The following is a 19,269-nucleotide window of genomic DNA, read 5'->3' as shown; positions in this document are numbered from 1 at the left end:
ACGCTTCACCACATACGTACACAGCGCCGTGTTAAAAACGAAGAAACAAGAGTTTTAACGTAATGAGTTACAGTAAATAAAGTAACGATTTAAAAGCTTGAATTGTCAGTTTTTGCTTCGATTCTGCAGTACAGATTTTTCCGTCCTAAAACAACAAAATAACCTTCAGCAGCTATCTCGTTTATCCCGCACGAGTCGTAACATAAAAAGAAATTAAAGATATAAACGAGATAATGGAGTGCATACACTGCAGGCTGGTTTACATTTTAATTTATGATAGCGCAGTAACAAGCACGATTTCCCGGACAGAAGTGCCACGTCACGTGAGATACCTATCGATACAGGTACGGTCAATCAAAGCCCCGGAAACTAATTCGAAGGCTCGATTCTAGTGTTCGGCTTCCGTGAAAAACAGTGCTCCAGGGTGTTCTGCGTTATCCGGAGCTATCTTGACGATAAATATCGACCAGTGCCAGTGGTGAAGTGCATGTACCCGCCACTTCCGGTCGTAGCGCGAGAATATTTACACACCGATTCGATTTATCGTCCCCTCCTGCCAGCTCCCTCTGCCACCACCCCCTTCTGCTCCCATCGCGCGAAAATTGAAATATATTTCCCGCAAAACTGGACAATTTTATTGTCCAATTTCGTCGAAACTCGTTGCGCGCGAACGCGTACCATGGGCAAAAAGGGACAGGAAAAAGTCTCCGAGATTTTCAACGAGGTGACAAACGATTATTTTCCTGCGTCTCACGGTTTTGCTGCTTCCGGATTTCGACTGCGATCCTCCTTCGATCTGCTTCGATATTTCGCTAAACGAGGGGTGAAAGTTTGGAGCTGGATAAGCCGGGGATTCTGCTCAGAGAAGTAGCTTTTGTTCGAGATTCGTGTCAGGTACGATGTCTCGAGAGTGCTTGAAGTGTCGTTTGATCATTTAAGGGTGGATATATTTACTCTGTTAGGGCTTCTTTATATTTGTTACATAGTTTGGGTATTGTGTACAGGACAGTGAATAGAATGTTTTCAATTTTTCCTTTTCTAACCGCAGAGTTTTCTAACCTCAAATTTTTCGATGTTCGTAATTTCTAATTTTTGGAAGAACAAGTTTAGAAACACTGAATATCGACATTCTTGGAATTGAAAAATTTCAATTCATCAAATCAAATAAAATCATCAAACTTCCTAATTATTGCAATCCTAAAACTCCAAAAAATTTGCAAGTACCAAAATCCAAAAATTCCTTAATTTTACCAAGACTGTAACCAGTTTGTTCAATCACTGTAACAGTGGCACAGTTGCAAATGTACACTCCACCGTATTCAATCAAACGACGTGTACATTCAATCAACCTTCTTAATCGAGGTCAAATTAACCCCACCCCGAGCGAGCGAGCACTTCACCCTCGAGCTCGAAGATCGATAAAAGTGGTTTCAGCCTCGAACACGATACTTTCTATTGTTCGAGGCAGGCTTTTTTCTGATCGTTATCCGTCTAACGTCGATCAGGCATCTCGTCGAATGACGTGTGCGCGAAATACCGTGGTCGCGAGTGGGCGTCAGATTAATTGTCTCGGGGTTCAAAGGAGGCGTCGATTACGCGCGTTTCGATGCACGTGTGCCAGCATGCGAGTCGCTCGTAAACGCTTGTTCGTTTAACGTTTGCTCGAGTTGCCAACAATTTTGAATCGAGCAAAGATAGGTACCTCATGCAGAGAACGTTCGTCTTTCCTTGGACGTCGTGGACGACAAGCGCCGGCGCTTGCTTTCTATTTGTCCGTGATCGTGACAACATTGCAACATGTACCACCGAGAAAACACGTGTTAATTTATTTATGACACTAGTTTATGGAACGCTATTGTAACAGGTGTGTAATCATGAATTCATATTTCTAGAGAAATGGGGACAGGAGTCTTCTAAGAAATCGAGTGAACATTTTTTAACGACGATGTAATTTAACATGGATATTATTGTACTGAGTGTTTGAGATCACTTTGCACTCAGAAGTTGGTAGAGGGATGGGTGAAGGAACTGGCAGTGGTTAATTGTGTTCAGGATTTTTAATCAATCACAAACGAATACCCGGAGGATACGCACCCTGAGGCAGGAATGAAAATTATTGGAAATAATCTGAATATGAACTGTATAAACATACTTGCCTGCTAACGCGTTTCGCTCAATTTCGTTCTTCTCGATTGAATGAATTTCAAATAGAGGGTTTAATAGTAAAAATCAAGCTTTCCCCATTATTAGCCACACTAATGCAAACAAACCAGCTTATCGTCCTAATAAATCTAGTACACAGTGTGCATATCGAATCACGAGTAGAACTAAATATAGATAGAACAAATTTTTTCAGTAATCTCCCGGATAGCAATTCCAGTAGCACATCATGAAAAATACCGAAAAACGTGTGACTATAGGGCACTGAGTAGCTAGAGTTCGCAGACGGTCCAGCGTAAAATGAACGACGTCCGAATGGAGGCAGCAACGCAGAGAAAATGGACGCTGAAAGCTACGGAAAGCTTCAGACGCAGCCGGGTTCGAGTCGCGGACGCGTGAATGCAACCCACGGTGCACGCACGTCACCTCGAAACAAAACGCGTCGCGATTCAAGCGGGTTGCAAGCATGAAATGCACGCGGCGCGGCGTTCCGCAGCTTATGTCGAGCGGTAGCTTGCTGCGGATTATAAACGAGCTCGTACCCGATGAATTGGACGGTAGACAATAAATGCCGCGTTCTATATACCTACCGCACAAACGATTTTGTTTTACGCTCCCGTCTAAATGAATGGTCCAAAGCCACGAGACAGAGAATCGCGTCAAGTCCGTTGATTGTTATTCTGCTTCTTTAAACAATATTATAGGCTGAATCAAATGCAGACGCGTTTCGAATCACCGAGTTTCATCGATAAATAGAATGCTATCGACAGGTGTTGCTTTAATTATACGAATATTGTTCCTGGTTTGTAGGTAGATTCTATGGGTGGCGGGTTTGCACTGTTTTTCGTATGAAAACTGTGAAATGCTTTAGGGGGGTGGATCAAGTGATTGACGAAGGGTGGCGGTGGGCTTGGTAGTTGTGGAAGTGAGGATTCGCATTTTGGAATTGGGGATTTAGGAATTTGGGGAGTTGATTTGGGAATTTAGGGATTGGGGGTTTAGAGATTTGGAGATTTGACTTGGGGGTTTAGGGATTTGGGATCTTGGAAATTTGTGGTCGTAGGAATTTGGGGATTTGACTTGGGGGTTTAGGGATTCGGAGTTTGGAGATTTGGGGATTTGACTTGGGGGTTTAGGGATTTGGACACTTGGGAATTTGTGGTCGTAGGAATTTGGGAATTTGATTTGGGAATTTAGGGATTCGGGGATTTGACTTAGGGGTTTAGGGATTTGGACACTTGGGAATTTGTGGTCGTAGGAATTTGGGAGCTTGGGAAATTGGTATGTAGAGAATTCGGGGTTGTAGGAATTTGGGATCTTGTAAATTTGAGGTCTTGTGAATTTGGAACTTTGAGAATTTTAAGTCTTGAGATCTTAGGGATCTTGGAAATTTTGAGTCGTCGAAGTTTGGGACTTTCGGAATTTGTAGTCGTAAGAATTTGAGGTCTTGGGAGTTTGGAATATAGTGAAGTCGGGATCGCAAGAATTTGTGATCGCAGCAATATAGGATTTTGGAATTTGCAAGTATGAAACATTGAATATCTGGTAGCTCGATAGAACATTAAGAAATTTGATAAATTTATACTTTCAAACTTGTGTTTTTATAAATTTAGCTATGTGAAAAATTTTAGATTTGTACATTCGAGGACATGAAACAGTTTCACAATTCCATAACCCCCCAAATTCCAAAATTCCTAAATTCCACAACAGTACAGCACCACTGCACATCTCTCTAATCGCAACAGCAATCCAAAAATCTGCACTCGCCAATAAATGCACAATAAAACTTGATAGTTTCACAAGCTTGAAACATAAACCGCTCTATCGATATCGATCAGCGTTATTCGAAATTTCACTGTACGCTAATAGAATTTTCGCGACTTGTGTCGGCCGATGAAATTAAAGCACGGCCGCAGTTGTTCCCGTTTTAGAAATACCCATCCGTTACAATCTCGTTTCTGTTCGTCGTGTGCAAAACGGAGAACGTTGTTCCGTCATGTAGCCGGTGAAAATAATTTAATTCGAAAGCACAACACATTTCCCTTGGATCGGTCGATTGTCCTGTTGGACGTCGTGTTCTGTGACGTTCGTACAAAACACAGGGCGACATCGGGGAAGAAACGGGGCTATTGACGAAGCGAATGAGAACCTACGTGTATTGTGTCGCTGGAGGACAAAGGGTCTACGATAAACAATTCCAGTTACACTGGCACGTGAACACGCGTTTTCCACATTAAGATAGCTTTATATTGTTCGTTATGGAGTAACCGACACCACGCTACGAAAAGTTGCCTCTATTCAGGATTCTCATATTTAATAATTTGTTTTCTTAGATGAGACCGTGTTTATTTTAGCTCTAATAGGTAGCTCGTTGGTATTCGTGAAACTACGTGTTTTTTCCTCGTTGGTAGTGGTAAGTGCAGGTGTAACGAGGCTTAATGGAAAATAATAGGAAAACACTTTTATACGTTGCTCCTTCCTAACCTAAATACGCGCTTATTCGTGAAAATTCTCCGGTGTTCGCTCTGAAAGCTTCATATAAACGCGCTATAAATCTCTCTAACTTTTCCTCTTGTTCAAACTCGATTTTTTTACGTCTTAACACTTTATAGCTATTATTCAAATAAGCCGTTTCAATTGAACTACTCGTGACAAATCCAGATACGTATAACCTATAAATTTAACCGAGTAAATTAATTAACTTCGAAGTATTTCGGTGGATCACAAATTAAGTGTTTAAACGAAAGTTTCCAAAGAGCTGATCCAATTCTATCACCCGAATATAAATCGATTCAGGTCGAGATGCTTACCCGCTTGATTTTCCTCTCTGTTTCAGGTAAGCCTGGCCAAATTAACAGCAAACTCGTCGATGTCCTCTCGATTGGGTAACGATAATCCGAGAGACGGTTCTCTATCGATTGTACGCTCCACCTGACTCGAATCTCCGGATTTCCTTTCGAAACAACATCTTGAACTCGCTGTTGGAGTTTCGATCGCGGTTACGATTCCTGGTACCGGATACGTTTATTCGACTGCTGACTCTGTTTGCAGGTAATAACGTGAATCGATCTATTTGCGAACACGATACTGTTCCGTTGACCCAGACCTTTCATTCTATTCCAAATGCATTTGTCTCCTATAACAGTTAACCTACCTTTTACCTCGCGAATCGCAATATTTTTCGTCCGGAATTGTTTCCCATTTCTACCTCTATTTTTTGCCGTGTAATTCCGCGTCGAAGAATGTAAATTATTCAGCAAATGAAATTTGACTTTCGAAGCCATGAAAATCAACGTTGCTTAGGTGACTTTCGGTAGAGTTGTTCAGCGTTCGTTTCGAAGACATTAGTCGAACTCCTTTGCTGGAGAACTTTGCTTTTAGCCGAAGACAAGTTTCATTGGAGTAAAGGGAAAACTCGAAACACTTTCCTGCTAAGTGGATGTCATTTCTCGAAAGCGGTTTAATCATGGCACACAAACGAGTCGCGATTATTATTTAGTCCGCGATGCATCGCGAAAGAAACAGGGCGAGTCGGACGTTACCGGATTACGTAACAAACAGAAAATAAGGAGAGAATTGGGATTCAAGCGATTCGCGGATAATGAAATTTTCTCTATCCATGGGGAAACGAACGAAAACGTTTTCGCAGTAATTTCGATTCAATTGCACGAGAGCTCGGTGTTTGCCAGTTATATAAGGGATGCAACGAAGTTTCCCTTATCGCAAAATCTATTTCCGCGAGATTTCGAATTTTTTTCGCCGAATTTCAAATGACTGATTGGAAACTCGATACAGGAATTATTCGAAAGAACTTCGTCTTCCGCGTTTTCCATTTCGAATCACTTTTTAAACTCCGGTTACTGAACTATGCAACTGAGATTGAACTAATAATTGCCAAGGGCTCCATTAAATAATCTTCAAAGCCTCTCGTGACTTTAATCTCGCCGCACGTATTCCATCGGAGAGTAACAAAAGCTTAGGTAACTCCGTGCTTTTAGCCGGCACTGTTTTACGCCTTTCTGGCCGTTATCGAACGGGACCTTAAAAGAATCGCGCATTTTAAATCTTACGGTCACCTTACAGACTTCTGTGCAACTCTAAAGCGTCGTAGTCCGCCATTTTCTACCCTTACTTCTCAGAGTTGAACCACAGCACTTAACATATATTAATTGATTTAGATTTAACATAATACAGATTCGAAACCTAAGGTGCGACAGTCAGAACTTATCACAGCTACAATATTAAAATGGACAAAGAAAGTTGAAATGTTATGTCAATTTTATATGTTGCAATTGTTGATTGTACAAATTATAATTGGACTTCAAATTGAAGCGTATTAAAATTCGAGTAAAATTAGTCACAGCTGAAGAATGCGTCATGAGTGCGTCACGAGTCAGACTCGACAAAATAAAGGGTTTAGAAACGATGATTTCTTTCACTTCTGTGATCATGATCACAACTGAAGAGTGCGTCATGAGTGTGTCAGAAGTGCGTCAAGAGTCGGACTTGACAAAATAAGGGGTTAAGAAGTGATGATTTTTTTTCGCTTCTATGACCATGATCACGAGTGAAGAGTGCGTCACGAGTGCGTCACGAGTCAAACTCGACATAATAAGGGGTTTAGAAGTGACGATTTCTTTCACTTCTGTGATCATGATAACAACTGAAGAGTGCGTCATGACTGCGTCATGACTGCGTCAGTAATGCGTCATGAGTGTGTCACGAGTAAAACTCGACAACCTAAGGGTTTAAAAAGTGGTGTCTTCCGTCACTTCCCTAGTTATGATCACAACTCAAGAGTGCGTCACAAGTGCGTCACGAGTCCCAACTCGATAAAACAAAAGATTAACAAATAGCGATTTCTTTCACTTCCGCAGTCATTTCGCTTTATTATCCCAGTTTCACAACCCAATCGACAACACGCAAACCCAAGAGTCGCATTGTGTGTATATTTATCGAGGATAGCGTCTATAACTCAGATGGTCCATCAAATCGTGTACTCGTAACAAGGAATTGATCGTAACGAAGCTGTGTATCGTTGAAAACTCGTGACTCTTCCGCGTCCGCGTTTAATTGGACGGCCATTTAATAGCGGAATCAGCTCCGGTCGGATAAAAAGAGAGAGACTGTTAATGGGTCTTCCGTTGCCCCGACTCGTTGAAACGAAAGAGAAACGAATTAGGGCGATCTTGCGTTATGCTGTTTGTTCATTCGTTTCGCGTTTCCGTTGCGTAACGTTGCTTGTCTCTCCTGATTCGCAGGATCGATTGTTGTTGGAAATAACGTCGCGAGTAATGCGAGCATTTTCGAGAGAACGATTTATCGGGACCGACATCTTCGAGCTGCAGAATTTACATAACGATGGACGAGATCGAGGTAACTGGACCGCTTGCCACACCGCGGGCTGAATATTAATTTATTCTGTAATCGATATGGGAACTTGACGCCTCCTTTTCGAAGTAAATGACATTTCTCGACGACAAGTTTATGCGCTTCGCATTTTGGAGATAAATTGATGGGATAGATAAATTGATAATCGATAGGTTGATCTTGGATAATCTTTTTTAGGTCTACGTTTTTTTAAAACAGATTTTTTTAAGGCAAGTGTCAAATTGATCGACAGGTAAAGATACGATTTTTGATTTGGATTCCTTTGCAATGGTTTTCTAATAATTTTTTGTGGCTACTGACATTGTTAATCTAAATGATCAATCCGCAAACCTTTTGCGTTTGATGATCGTTAATTCGAGAATTAAATACGCAACCGCATTGGCAAACCTCGTTTCAATAATTAGTATACTATTTCAATAATTTGTGCATATTGTATTAGTAATTAGCGCTTCGAATTACTGATATACCGAATCCCATCAAATTTTAAGTGTAGAAGATTGAACAGTAATACGCACAGTTAATATCACTATACCGATCTCTTTAACGTAATTATTCTGATTAATACGATCAAATTTCGTCATATAATTTCACGCAGGATTATTATTATGTAGTAATTAACACATCGATCACCAAGTCACACGATACTTTGCATGATAATGGCGAGTCACATTTTAGACCTTTCTCGATTAGAAATATTACTCGGAGAGATGAATGATAGATCTGTTAATTGATCTGTCAACGTTCGAGACAACGATGAATACTCAATTAACTGTTCGTTGATAATAACATCACACCGTTCAAACTTCTTCTGTATATTATTACATCTTCTTTCTATCTTCATTATTTCTTTATTTACTTCTGTATTGAAATAGAAGCAGAAAGTTCTCACTCGAAAAACGAGGAAAACCGGCATCGAAAAGTGAGGGGAGATAGGATCGATTAAATATGGACCCCGTTTAGCCAAATTCGGTCCGCTGGGACGAGTGGCACCGGTAGCAGCTTCCCCATTCAACGCGATTCGTGTATTGTGCGGGGGCCTTAAGCGGTTTAAATATTCAAGGCACGCGCAGCTGCTGCCATTCGTGTGCTGCACGTATGCTGTTCGTCTTAGCATATCCCCAAAAAACAACTCGTCCTATGGGGATGTGCGTGCTTGCTCGACTACTCCCATCCTCGTGAAATTCTTCGCAGTGACGTTCACTCTTGGTTCGATCAAAATTTATGCTAAACTTATCGGCCATCGCAGCGGCAAACTGTAGAGGGTCGGTTTAGATATCGTAGTCCAATTCTTCAAATTCTCAAATCCTTGTTATTCAAATTTTTAATATTTGAATTTGCATATTAATAACATCTTAAGTTTCTAGTTTATAAAATTCAAAATTTAGGACCTTTCAAATCTGCAAGTTTTCGAGTTCTTATGTGATCAAATTTCTGAATTCCCAAATCTGCATTTACCTAAGTTTCAGACTTTCCAAAGAACTAGGTCTGCAAATTTCTATATTTTCAGCCCTGAAAATCTCCACATCTCTATGTCTCCAGATTTCTACAATTTCAAGTTTGAAAAATCTCAAATTCCCAAATTACTGAATCCCCAGATCCCTCAATCCTCAAATCCCCAAATTCCCAAATGACTGAATTCCTATGTCACCCAATTCCCAAATCCCTAAATTTCTGAGTCATCCAATCCTCAAGTCCCTGAATTCCCAAATTACCGAATTGCTAAGTTACCCAATCCTCAAATCCCCAAATTCCTAAGTCACTTAATCCTCAAACCCCCAAATTCCCAAATGACCGAATTTCTAAATCATCCAATCTCCAAATTTCCAAATTCCTAAGTCACCCAATCCCCAAATCCCCAAATCTTCAAATGACTGAATTCCTAAGTCACCCAATCCCCAAATTCCCAAATCCCTAAGTCACCCAATCCCCAAATTCCCAAATCCCTAAGTCACCCAATTCTCAAATCCCTAAATTCCCAAATCCCTAAATCCCCAAATCCTCAAATTCCTAAGTCACCCAATCCTCAAATCCCCAAATCCCTAAGTCACCCAATTCTCAAATCCCTAAATTCCCAAATCACCAAATGCCTAAGTCACCCAATCCTCAAATCCCCAAATTCCTAAGTCACCCAATTCTCAAATCCCCAAATTCCTAAGTCACCCAATTCTCAAATCCCTAAATTCCCAAATCCCCAAATTCCTAAACCACCCAATCCTCAAATCCCCAAATTCCTAAATCACCCAATCTTCAAATCCCCAAATTCCCAAATCCTCAAATTCCAACCCTAACTCCCTAAACTTCAAAGCACCAAATCCCTAAATCTCCAAATTCCGAAAGTACCCCGCACCTCCGCCACCTTTGATCTACCCAGATTACAAATATGCCCACGTCATAATTAGCCCAAGTCACAGGTAGTTTGGTAGTCGTCATAAGTGTAAGAAAGTGCTGATAAACGACTGTAAGTATGGATCTTGGTTGCCGGCCAAACGAGATACGTTTATGATAATCGTGTAACTACTTTAATTCCTGGGTGCTCAGTTTCCTATTAAAGGGACTGCTCTCGCGAGAAGAAGCTAATAGGATTGGTCGTTATAACGGCGAAAGATAAGGGCGCCTTGTAAAAGGGGGATGAACTTTAATGAGACGAGAATGAGATGATACTTTTAAAAGGTAAGGGATATTGTAACTTTAGAGCAATAGGGGAACTTCGCTTCCCACATTTGTAATACACGGGCTCTTTTAACTGCTTCTTGGAGCTAGGAGCTTGTTAGGTTTCTACGAAATTTGACGCGTACACTTTTCACTTGTTAACAGACAATTTGGTTTAAAGCAGTGGACTCAATCGATCATGTAAAATGACTGCGTTAGGCGGGTATGAAAAGGTGTCGTGTCATGATTTTCTTAACAGTTGCATAACATAGCTAGCTTATTAATTATTTTTGCAACGTGAAGACAAGTGAAGGTAATTAAAATAATGGTACATTCAATGATCTTCGATTGTGAAAATTATAATCAGACTTCTGTATAGTCAACTTCAAGTACACAGTCGACTCAAGTACAGTTGACTTCAAAATTCAGTTGCAATTGTTGAAACGATTGTATTGAAAGTCTGATTTATCGCACTGGAATTGTAACATGCGTCACAAGTGTGGTATTCTAGGCAGAGGGTTAAAATGTGGGCAGAGAATGATGTGTATACATAAAATCTGGAAGAAGTATTAATTCAGAAGGTTTATGCAACGCGCACTTTCGAGAAAGCGGAAGTGTGTTCAGGTACCACCTGGCCATCGCAATGCGAAGAAATAAAAGCTACTTGGAAGCTGTTGAACTTTCTGGCATTCCAATGAAGCGTTTTCAGGTACTCTGATCAGAATGCAAACGCCTTCAGGAAGCGGTATCGTTCGTAAAATCTATAGTATAGTTCGAGCTCGTTCGTATGCCGATGGAAACGTGCAAATTAGGGAGAAATCTCTTCCTTCGTTCTATCTCTCGTAGCAGGCAATGAAATAGAAATACCTTATACCATCGGTAAGATTACCGTTCGGTACCATCGATTTCCGTGTCGATAAATTAAATTTACCAGAACTGAATAATTTTACGGGCGAAAATCGATGGGACCGCAACACATCGATGGTAGAAAACGTTCGAGATAATCGTCTCGGGATCAGAGACACCGTCGTAAACGTCTGGAAAGGCTCGCACTTGTACGCGTTCCTAATAACATTGTCAGACGGCTATCTCGTTACATAATTCCATTTTCTCATTCATAGGCGAATGGGTTTAGGCGGTCGATGAGGAGCCGATTAACATAACAAGCTAGCCGTTTGTTCGCGTCCTAACGGAGCACGGTATTAACGGGGTCATCGTGATAAAGCGAAGGTACTTGTCGGGGTTGAAGTATCGGTTTCTCGTAGCTACCAACTTTAAACGTGCCACGATCTATCGGCGAAAGAAGCTACCAGCACGAAAATTCTAATCTTGCATCCGTCTTAACGACCGAGTACATGTCGCCTGTACACTCTGTTCTTCGACACAGTTGCGAAGATAACCGCGAGTGTGCTTCGATTCAACTTTCGAGTTAGGTGGATCGATGAGGGTTGCGCTTTAAAGTGCTTATGAACCGTGATCTAAAGGCGTTGTAAATCGAGGTGTGGTTCCGAATGGAATGGAAGCCTGATTAACTAGTTACAAGAGTAGTTGTCGAAAGAAGTAAGACAGAAGTGGAATGAAAGGAACACGTGTTGGACGAGACGTAATGCATGCTTTTCTTCTAACAACTTTTATGTTATTGTTAGGAACTTGTACGAGATTACGATCTGGATTATTTGCATACACTGGTGATCACTTTCCTGCATTAATTGACCTACCTACTTTTCGCTCCCTGAGAGATTGCACTCTGATTGAAAAGGGCAGAAAAAAACGAACAAACTAGTTTTGTATTTGAGAAATCTCTTTTTAAGCAAATATGCAACACAGGATTAACTTTCGAACAATATCGATAGCTGCGCAACGATCGCGAGCCAACGATTCGAATGATCCGTTTGAGTCACCGCGACTCAGCTTTTGTTGATTTTTCGAACGTTTGTAAAGCTCTCGGACTGTGCCATTACGCAGTCCTCTAGTTTAATGAAAAAATTTCATTAGCTGTTTGAAATGAAAAGCAAACACACCTGGAATACCACGCACCTTTGCGTGGTATTTCGTTGAAAATTAAAAATAAATATAAATAGTTGCGAACAATTCACCGTCCGATGTCTCGCGAACTTTCCCGTTTGTGCGTCGCGGCACGGTTTTGTACGGCCGTGATTCGCCGAACGAAACCGTACTACCAGATTTCGTTTCCGTTGCCACGAATTTTATTGGTTACATTGCGCGGCGCGATACGGCTCTCTTTTTCGCTTTGTGTTTCATTATTACAAACGCATTCATAAATGGGATCGTGAAATGCAATTTACTCAAAGATGGTAATATTTCTACGGTATTGATACGTGAGGACTCAAAACTTTGCAAAAGTAGAAACATGGTGTGCTGGATTAAAGTGAATTTGGGTATGTGGATGATCTACGAGGTTCTAGGGAAATCTAGAATGATGTATGGTTATCTAGGATTACATAGAAATGTGGCAATCTAGGAGTCTGGAAATTTGAGAATATAGGAATGTAGGAATATAGAAATCTGGATATTTTGAAACCTAAAAGTCGAAGAATCTGGGAATCTAGAGTTCTTGGAATTCAGAAATCTAGATATCTAGCAATCTAGGAATCTAGCTATCTAGGAATCTAGGAATCTAGGAATCTAGCAATCTAGGAATCTAGCAATCGAGGAATCTAGCAATCTAGGAATCTAGGAATCTAGGAATCTAGCAATTTAGGAATCCAGCAGTCTAGAAATCCAGCAATCTATAAATCCAGCAATCTAGAAATCCAGCAATCTAGGAATCCAGCAATCTAGGAATCCAGCAATCTAGAAATCCAGCAATCTAGAAATTCAGCAATCTAGAAATCCAACAATCTAGAAATACATCAATCTAGAAATCCATCAATCTAGAAATCCAGCAATCTAGCAATCCAGCAATCTATAAATCCAGCAATCTAGATTCCCAGAACGTAGGTACTGAAATATCAACCCAGAAAACTGCAGGAATTTAAGAATACAGACATTAAAATTTTGATCGTCGAATTAATTGGAACAGGCGTGTTTACCGAGAAAACATCGTAATGAAACAGAATATTGCAAGCTTAAAATATTAGTAACGCAGATTTTATTGTGTAATATTATAATCCTGGCATGATACATACGGGCGCATTTTATTCAACATTTTCAATTTATATTTTCACGTGTAATCAGTATCCGTTCGAACGTACCATAAATTGCAGAGGATATCCCGTGCATATAGTGGAACCATCACACGGTATTATGAAACGATAAAAATGGAAATTTGTGAAAAATGTTGTACTTACGATCATCATATTGCGAGGATACAGAGGGTAAAGGCTACATTTTCCACGGTTCGTACAGATTACGCAGATGGTTCGATGCTCGTTTTTAAATTAGCCTGCTGGCCGCATGGGCACTGTCCAAAATTGTGGATCACCACTCTTTTGTGATCGTCGATTAAATCCGCTTTATCGAAGAATAATGGTGATCGAGAATATTGGCTAGGTTCGATTACTAATGGCCGCAGAATTGACAAAATGTCCTGCTGTTCGACTTTTCGACCTATTTATTGGATGGAAAATATTTCCGCTACCGATCCCGCTTTGTTTGCATCTCCCTGATATATTGTTCTACCATTTTGTTTTCAATGTTGGTTATAGATGTACTTTTGCGGGGAATTTAATTTTCTGGGAATGGACATGTTGGAGGGATTTATTTTGTTTTATTGGTACATATTGGGTAATTCGACATTTTTTGGGAGTTTCAAGGTTTGGAGGATGCAAGATTCCATGATTTTGAGGTACCAACACCTCAAAGTTTTAATCTCTCAAGGTTCTAATGTCTCAAAGTTCCAATCATCCAAAGTCCCAGCTTCCCAGGATTCCATCGATTCTAAGTTCCAAGGTCTCAAAGTTCCAATCTCTCAAAGTCCCAATATCTGAAAGTTCCATTCACTCAAGGTTCCAACACCTCAAAGTTTCAATCACCCAAGGTTCCAACACCTTAAAGTTCCAATCACCCAAGGTTCCAGCACCTCAAAGTTCCAATCACTCAAGGTCTCAGCTTCTCAAGATCCCATCGACCCCAAGTTCCAACGTCTCAAAGTTCCAATTTCCCAAAGTCTCAACACCTCAATGTTCCAATCACCCAAGGTTCCAACACCTTAAAGTTCCAATCACCCAAGGTTCCAGCACCTCAAAGTTCCAATCACTCAAGGTCTCAGCTTCTCAAGAACCCATCGACCCCAAGTTCCAACGTCTCAAAGTTCCAATTTCCCAAAGTCTCAACACCTCAAAGTTTCAATCACCCAAGGTTCCAACACCTTAAAGTTCCAATCACCCAAGGTTCCAGCACCTCAAAGTTCCAATTACTCAAGGTCTCAGCTTCTCAAGAACCCATCGACCCCAAGTTCCAACGTCTCAAAATTCCAATTTCCCAAAGTCTCAACACCTCAAAGTTCCAATCATCCAAGGTTCCAACACCTTAAAGTTCCAATCACCCAAGGTTCCAACACTTCAAAGTTCCAATCACCCAACGTTCCAACACCTCAAAGTTCCAATCACCCAAGGTCCCAGCTTCTCAAGATCCCATCGACCCCAAGTTCCAACGTCTCAAACTTCCAATCATCCAAAGTTCCTACACCTCAAAGTTCCAACATCTGAAAGTTCCAATCACCCAAGGTTCCAACACCTCAAAGTTCCAATCACCCAAGGTTCCAACACCTCAAAGTTCCAATCACCCAAGGTCCCCACACTTCAAAGTTCCAATCACCCAAGGGTCCCAATACCTCAAAGTTCCAATCTCCCAAGGTTCCAGCTCCTCAAAATTCCATCGTCTCAACATTCTGACATCACAAAGTCCACCTCCCCGAGATCTCAGCAGCCCCACCTCCCACCGTCTCAAAATCCCACCATCTCAAACGTCCAATACCTTAAACTTCTCAACTTCTGAAGGTTCCAGTATCTCAAGATACCAACATTCCAAGATTCCGTTGTCTAGAGTCGTCTCAAGGTTCTAAGGTCCCAACGTCCTAACATATCAAGGTTCTATCATGTCAAAGGTCTAAGGTTTCAAGGTCCAGTGTTCCCAACTCGCAACGTGCCAAGTCCTAAATGTTTACAGATCTTAACAAAAGTTACAACGTTCTAAAATTTCAAGGTTTAAAGGTGCCAACGTCTTGAACTCCCAAGGAAAGAATTACCTTCAAAAGAAAGCTCTTCGAAGAACAAGGATAGAAGCGTGCTTCTTACTGTCAGCGGAAGTTCCGATTCGATCGTAGAGGCCACAAATTCACCGGCAATGGGCCAGAAGCACGAAAGCTTTAATTACTTTCGGAGTATAACTTGGCTAGGTTGCTTTGGATACAATTTCCGGGACGAGATTTCGGTCGCTGTTTTCCAGCGATTGGAAAGCTCGCGAAGGCAATCCGCAAACCAGGTGTAATTTGCACGTAAATCGACGCGTATTTCCCTGCCAACTGACCGTCCGCGTAACTAGTAGAGAATTGAAAAAGGCAGTCCCTTGCATGTGGAAAATCTCGGTGCCTTCGAATCTCTTCGAGTTCACCTGTCTACAGACAGAATTCTCAGAATTTCCTCGCCTTGTTTCTTTGTGCAATGAAATGGATTTAATAGTTCGAGCGCAACGCCGAGTGAAACCTCATTGTCCGAAGAGGATGCAAATGTTACACGTTCGTTCTTACTTTGCTTCCAGTTCTTGGAAGATTCTTAGAACGATCCTTTTACGAGCTAGCTCTGATTCGTCGTAATTGATTAGGAATTAATGAATTGCTTAGAATGAGTAATCTTATCGTCCCCTTCAATTCACCTGAGAGTCGTAAAATTAATCAGCGACAAAGGCTTATTAACGGTTCATCGTCGCGTGAAATTGAAAGTAATTGTGCTTATACTTTCATTTCACCTTCCCTTCATTTTATTTCACGATTAAACCGAAAAATTTAATTTTCTTCGCTTAACGTGCTTTTGATAAACGTCCTGGGCAGACCCATACAACGTACAGGTTAATTAGTTTTCAGTCAATAATCGTTGACATCAAAGAACCTATTAACTGGTTCCTCAAAAGAGCGTAAAGGAACCCACTATTGATTTTTAAATTGTGGCATGTAATATTACTTTCATCTTCTTAAACTTGTAAGGTGGTAAAGTACCAAAATCCCGCTTTGGTTGTGGCAGCAGTAAAATGCCAGCCAAATACGTTCCTCGAAAGTCTACTCGATAAATAACCAAAACCTTATCTGAACCCAACCGTGCAGCGTTGCTCGAAGAAATATTTGAAGTTGCACTTAACGCGATGTCGCTACCGTAAACGCGGTATCTCTCCTCGGATCGAAAATTTGATTCCGTGCCGCACAGGAACCGGTACACGAGCTGAATGTTATTGTTCCAGGCGTTCCGCTTTAAGATACAAAAAGGCTGCTAGAATCCCAGCTTCCAGACATACGCTCTCAACCAGATAGATACCTGCGCATCCGAGTGGCACAGGTAAATACAGGTGTGCTGCTGCGGTGCTTCACACACACGGGTCGTACGTGTACCATGGACGGTTCTTCGTCATTCTCGGCTGGTCTTTTGTCAGAATAAACCTGTCTGTCTCTCACGAGACTTTATGTTCTCTGATAGAAAAAGATTTCAGCTGAAATATTGGACTCGCGCGTACTATACCTTGCTGGTATTAAGATGGAAACGTTTCTGTACAGAGTCACTGAATTACGGTGTCTCGGGCCTTAAACGCTCGATATGGTGTCAATATTTTAGGCTCTCGGTATTTATTAATATTACCAAATACTGCTTTGGTTATGTTACGATAACTAATTGCAAGATGAACTTTTTAATTATTGGATCCAATTTTTTGTACCAATACGTTGCAATTATGTAACCGAAAGTGAAGTGATTTTCAAAAAGACTGGACTTTTATAAATATTTTTAGATAGATCAAATTTTTATACCAATTCTACGTTGCAATTATGTAATCGAAAGTGAAGTGATTTTCAAAAAAACTAGACTTTTATGAATATTTTTAGATGGATCCAATTTTTATACCAATTCTACATAGCAATTATGTAATCGAAAGTGAAGTGATTTTCAAAAAGACTGGACTTTTATAAATATTTTTAGATGGATCAAATTTTTATACCAATTCTACGTTGCAATTATGTAACCGAAAGTGAAGTGATTTTTAAAGAGACTAGACTTTTATAAATATTTTTAGATGGATCAATTTTTTGTACCAATTCTACATAGCTATTATGTAACCGAAAATGAAGTGATTTTCAAAAAGACTAGTCTTTTATAAATATTTGTAAATGTCTCGTAAAGTTTGTTAAATAAATTATTGTAAATGTTTGAAATAACGACATGAGAATATAGCTGTAGAAATATTCGTCGAGTGCATTATTAAGTATTGCAGAAAAGAGTACCATATAACATCGTTACGAACAGAGTAGTTGTAACCATTAAAAATGAAATTACAAATGAACGCGACCGCGATGAAATTATGAATGAATATGACTGCGGTGAAATTACGAATGAACACGGCTGCAATGAAATGATGAATTTTTTATAATTAACCGGTAGGCAGTACATGATTTGTGACTCGGGGCTGCTGACACGTTCCTCGAATAAACTCGAGAAGACAAAAGAGAATAGCCAGATAAAGATGATGACTGGTAACATCTTGTCTCGCTTAATGGGTTAATTCAGAGCTGTCCTGGCTAAGCTGTGGAGCCTAAGGTGCTTCTCTCGCTTTGTCTCCGTGATCATAATGTAGAAACTCCGGCAGATGTCGCGTTTTCTATGAGAAATATCCACCGACGAGGATTGCTCCCAGCAAGGATGTTTTCTGCGATGACACATAGAAAGGGACCACGCGCTGGGTTAGTTCATTAATCTTCCCTCGGACTATTCTTCAAAAATGACGTTTTCAAGTACCCTTATCGTAAGCTCGGAACCTTTCACGGTCGGATCTTTCCCTCGTAGAAAAAGTAAAATCATTTCGAAGGAGAATACCACGAGACGATCAGATTTACTTAATTGGAAACGGAAACATCGTCGATGCATATTCAATTGCTCGACTGGTATGCAATTAGAAGCGAAGCGCTGATGAAGGACATTGACTTCCGATTCGTGCCGGTCAGATTATACGAAAGGAATTATAGACTCAATTAACCCGTTAACTAAGCTAACATTCGTCTGAATTCGTTTTCTTACGCACGATCCACTTACCGAAATAAAGGAACCGAGATAAAAGATTTGCGTTCACAAATCCACCGTTTCACAGAAAGTACACAATAGATTGCCAGGGTCTACGATTGAAAACCCAAGGAAACCCCAATTTCTTTAAGGTATACCAGAAATTGTCTGCGTTGAATAAACCTTAGTTTACCTGTTACCCTCCAAGTATACCCTACATTTAACCACGTCGAAAGGGAGCGTTCTCCCTCGAGGAACAATTCTGGAATCTCTACAGACACCTCATTCTTTTCCCCGCAGACATGACCAGAAACACGAATGACCGAAACTTTCCCTCCCTCGAACGTAGCAATTGATCAGCACGGTGAATCATTATTTGTACGGTCCGGTCGATTTTCCTGCACGGGTTGCTCGGTCGAGCGCATAATGCCGAGGTTGGATTCGAGGGACACGCGACTCCGGATTCCACCCTTATAACGCATCGGCCATGCCTTCTCTATATTACCCGATTCGTTCCCGTTCGCCGGGAATAACGCTCATTCGTTCGTCGAACGAGCGATCCTCTGGCCCCCTTTCGCGCGGCTTTTTATTATTACCCGGTTATTTATCGCAGCCGTTTGCCCCGTGAGCCAAGCCCCCATTGTGCCGTAGTGACGTCGCTGCCGGCTAAGTTATTTATAATGATTGCCATCTTGCGAGCCGATTCCGCCATTCTCGTCGACAGACCTGGTCAGAGCACCTGCTGCTCCTATATGGCCGGTGAAATATAAATTTGATGACGACACCGAGGCGAGGGCTCTGCGCTTCCCACGCGGTATATGCGTGTGCCCCTCGAAAACGTATACGGGAAGCT

At 41.0% G+C, this 19,269-nt stretch overlaps 1 protein-coding gene across 8 annotated transcripts in view; it reads left to right on the top strand.

Annotated features, from left to right (window-relative positions):
• kug (FAT atypical cadherin kugelei) overlaps nt 1–19,269 on the top strand; it is a 420,874-nt gene that overhangs the window by 95,023 nt on the left and 306,582 nt on the right. Inside the window, exon 2 of one of the 8 annotated variants that reach the window (XM_076531847.1) lies at nt 4,997–5,211. The exons of the other annotated variants lie outside the window; for them this stretch is intronic. The gene's annotated coding sequence lies outside the window, so the exon portion shown is untranslated. The remainder of the gene's footprint in view (nt 1–4,996; nt 5,212–19,269) is intronic. 8 annotated transcript variants of the gene reach the window in all.

Source organism: Megachile rotundata, chromosome 5, assembly GCF_050947335.1.
Source record: "Megachile rotundata isolate GNS110a chromosome 5, iyMegRotu1, whole genome shotgun sequence".
Taxonomy (NCBI): domain Eukaryota; kingdom Metazoa; phylum Arthropoda; class Insecta; order Hymenoptera; family Megachilidae; genus Megachile; species Megachile rotundata.
The sequence above is the reverse complement of the archived record's forward strand: the minus strand, read 5'-3'. Positions and strand labels throughout refer to the sequence as shown.